The following is a 4397-nucleotide window of genomic DNA, read 5'->3' on the forward strand; positions in this document are numbered from 1 at the left end:
ATCAAAACAAGGTGCTCATAATATTTCAAAGGAATCTCATTCAACAAACCAAGTTGTAGATCAGAGATCAACCACTGATTCATCCTAATAGGTGCATCAATCAAATCCTTTAACAAGGTGGACTTAACAATCTTTTTCAAATCTAATAGAGTGAATACTTCATTGTATGTTGTAAATCCTTTCACAAGGTAGACCTAATAGTCCTTATTTCTCCTAATAGGGTAGATACTATAAGCAATCATTGTAAGATTTAATAGGCTAACTTTATAATACAATGCACACTAGTAGAATTTTAGCAAATAAATGGTTACATGACTAAATAATTAAATAAATGACTAATTTGGTCATCAAGTAAAACCACAAGGTCAAACAAATAAAAATGATTGAATAAATGACCAAATAAATGATTGAATAATTACTTACTAATATTTAGTCACTCAAACAAAAATAACTAAATGAAACTTTTATACAATAACATTTGATAACATCATAGAATGAATAAATATAACTCATTTATGCAGTGGTGTATGTATTGACTATTTTATGATGTAGGATAATGTTTGATGATAGATGCATGCGCTCTAATAAATTTGTAATGCACATAAATTATGGATGTATGAATTATGTCTAATGTATGTATACATGTATGAATTTGATGGATTAAATTACAAAATGTAAGAAGATTTAAATGCTTATCCAAATGTATGAAATGTCAAATGAAACTAAATAAATGGTGTAAATGTGATATAAAAAATATGTTGTAAAATGCATAAAAAAATTCTATGCATAAGAAATGAATTAATGAGATAATAAAATAATAAATATGTTAAGAATATGATGCAATAAATGATACTATATGATGATTTTAGGATTATGACTAAAATAATATGTAATAAAAGTGGATAATATAAATGAACTCATATGTATAATGAAAATGGATGTGGCTATCCTCCCTACAAATTGTATAGTTGACCAATTTTCCAAAAATAAAAAAAAATCATGGATTTTTCCAAAAAATTCAGCATTTGATCCTAATGAGAAAATAATCACTGTGTTTGTGAATCTAAAAAAAAATTTTGACTTTATTTTGTCTAGAGATTAGCATATCCCAATGAAAATGTGAAATAGAACTAATTTGAAGTAAAAATAAATGAGATGAACACAATTAATGTTACAATAAAATGATAAATACATCCAAATGTAATTATTTTCTATTTTTAGATAAAATAGCTTAAATACTCCACTTGGTGACATGAAAAATGAAGTGCCTTCATTTATTATTATTATTATTAATAAAACTAAAAAGAGGCAAAAATAAAGATATGACAAAATCTTCTATAAAATTTTGACATTCTTTGCAGTGGAGGGTTTAAACAGTGCACTTTAGTTTCTTAAGGAGTATATCCAGGTTATGATTGTAAAAATTGGTAATTCGTATGCAATTCTAGAAGTTAATTTCATGTGCACATCATATATCCCCTATGAATATGAGGCAAGTTTTACTTCTCTATGCATTCATTAGGTACATGTGATTTTTATATCAATAGAATACATGTTTTACCTCCTCTACCTGAAATAAAAATTAAGGGATTATTAGAAGATATTTGTAGCTAAGGAGGGAGTGATGCACATTTTTCATAACCATTCTCTATGTTATCTCTTTTTGTGACTTGTCTGAAGGCAAGAAAATTCATGCTTATGTAATCAGAAACAAAATTTAGTTACATATTTCCATAAGAAATGCCCTTGTGGATATGTACTTAAAAAGCATGGCTATAGAATTAGCAAGACAAATGTTTGAAAAATGATCGAGAGAGATATATTTTCCTAGAATGAAAATAGTGCAAGATATGTAAAAAATGCATACTTTGCTAATGCTATAAACTTATTTGGTCAAATGCAATTGTTAGGAGTGAACCTAGATGCCGTTACCACTGCAAGTGCCCTTTCTGCAAGTGGCTACTTAGAGAATATTTGAAAGAGTAAGGAACTCCATGCTTATATAATTCAAAATAGAGCTTTTTAAATTTACATTATCATGAGAAATGCTCTCATAAGCTTGTACGCAAGCTACAAGAGTCTAGAGGTTACAAGCCATTTGTTTATCAACATGTCTAAAAGAGATTTGGTATCCTGGAATGCAATGATTTCAACTCACATCCACAAAGGAAGTTTTAGTAAAGCCATAAACCTATTTCATCAAATGTAAATTACATATATGATAATAGATTCTATCACCATCTCAAGTATTCTATTTGCATGTGCTCATCTTTCAGCTTTGAGGCTATGGATGGAGATCCTTGGTAATATACTAAAAAATATTATTCTTGGCATAGATGTTGTGGATAATGCCTTGATTGACATGTATGCCAAATACGAGAGATTTTTGACTTCATGTCAAGTGTTTGACAAAATGTCATCTAGAAATATTATCTCAAACAATGGAATGATTATAGGGTATGCCATATCCAATGATAAGGAGAATGTAGAAAATGTATTTGATAAAATGTGTGAAAGAAACACATCCTTATAAAATGTGATGATTGCACTCAATACTCAACATGGGTATACCAATGAGGCTCTAGACCTCTTCTGTAAAGCTCAATTGGTAGGTAAAAAACCTAATAGTTCCACTATTGCAAGTGTTCTCTTTGCATGTTGTCAAGTAGTAGGTTTGTAGTTGGGCAAGGAGATTCACAATTACATAATTTTTATTTTAAAAGAGGGATATATGCTTTGACCTGGAGCTATGAATCAATGAGGTAACAAATGGGGGACCTCATCCCCATTAGATTTGAACCTTGATGGCAAGGATAAAAAATCAACAACTTAACCATCACAACATGCCACTATTCATGATTCACAATTACATAATTAAAAGAGGTCTTCATTTTTGATATCTTTGTGACAAGTGCCATTATTGATAAGTATGCTAGATATGGGAGCTTACAACATATATGCCTCATATTTGAGGTCATCTAAACTGAATGTGGTCATATGGACTACAATGATTCTTGTGCATGTTATTGATGGACATTGAGAGGAAGCTCTCTCAAAGTTTTATCAGATGCAAAAGGAAGGTTTAAAACTAGATCATGTCACCTTTACTATTGATTTGTATGCATGTAGTCATGTAGACAAAATTGATCAAGGGTGGAAAAATTTCAATTGTATGGTTAAATATTATTGCATCACACCCAATATGGAGCACTATACATGTATGGTATACTTTCTTGGTCAGGCTAGCCATTTATAAGAGGTCTATAATTTTATCAAGAACATGCCACTAAAGCAAAATTCTCATTTATGGGGAGCTTTTATTTCTTCTTATAGAATCTATCATAATGCAAATGTAGGAGAACATGTGGAAAATCAAAATTTTGAGCTGGAGCCTACAGATAGTGGAAATTATGCTCTCATGTTAAAAATTTACACTGTAGTGGGTAGATGGGATGGAGTACAAAAGACAACAAAGCTTATGAAAGAAAAATGATTGAATAAATTACTAGGATATAGATAGATTGAGGTAAAAAATGGAGTATATCCATTTCTTGTAGAAGACATAGGATGTTCATAAATGGAAGTGTACAATACTTTGGACAAGTTTGGTAAAGCAAGGGGAGAAGGGTATGTTGGAAATATAGATGGAGTAACCAAGGGGGGGGGGGGGGGGGGGTGAATTAATTACCACAAAAACATATCCATAGATCCCTTAGATGTTTGATAAAACTATTAACTGCTGTTACTCGGTAAACATATTGAAAATGATGTAACCTGGTAAATGCAGTGTATGTTATACTTTAGTAGATCTATTATCAATATTAATAATTTAAAAATATGAGAGAAAAGAAATGAACACAAGAGACACCATATTTAACATGGAAACCCAGTATAAGAAAAATCACCAATGTAACTAGTTACTATTTTTCACTCTTCTGAAGTGAGCACTATTAGGAGCCAACCTAGTTAAAGGTTACAAAAAAAACTATTAAGTGTGACCTTGTTAGAGGATTTAATCACCTTGTTAGGAGTGGCCTTGAAAGAGGTTTGAAAAAAATTCAATAGAACTATCACCTTGTTTGAGGATTTACAACTAGCTATTAAACCAACTCTATTAAGAGATTTAGGAATCACTGCTACAATGGTAAGAAAGTAACAATGAAATGAAAATGAATTTATGATTACAGATCTTTGTTCTACTTCATGCTAAATATTTCCTAATTGAATATTACTTTTCTACTCCTTAAAGATGTTTGACCTTCCTTCAAGTTCGATCACACTTTCCTTCTTAAAAAACTAACACACTTGCATACTCACTCATACATTAGAATCTCAACTTGACCTTATATTTATACCATAAAAATTATCAAGTTGACTCATTTACAAATTACAATGAC

At 30.2% G+C, this 4397-nt stretch overlaps 1 pseudogene; it reads left to right on the forward strand.

Moving 5' to 3' along the window:
• The first annotated feature begins 1640 nt into the window (after positions 1–1640).
• Positions 1641–3577, forward strand: LOC149573539 (pentatricopeptide repeat-containing protein At2g13600-like; annotated as a pseudogene).
• Positions 3578–4397: the final 820 nt, after the last annotated feature.

Source organism: Cupressus sempervirens, chromosome 2 (genome assembly GCF_028749045.1).
Source record: "Cupressus sempervirens isolate cs-2001-9-10 chromosome 2, ASM2874904v1, whole genome shotgun sequence".
NCBI classification, from domain to species: domain Eukaryota; kingdom Viridiplantae; phylum Streptophyta; class Pinopsida; order Cupressales; family Cupressaceae; genus Cupressus; species Cupressus sempervirens.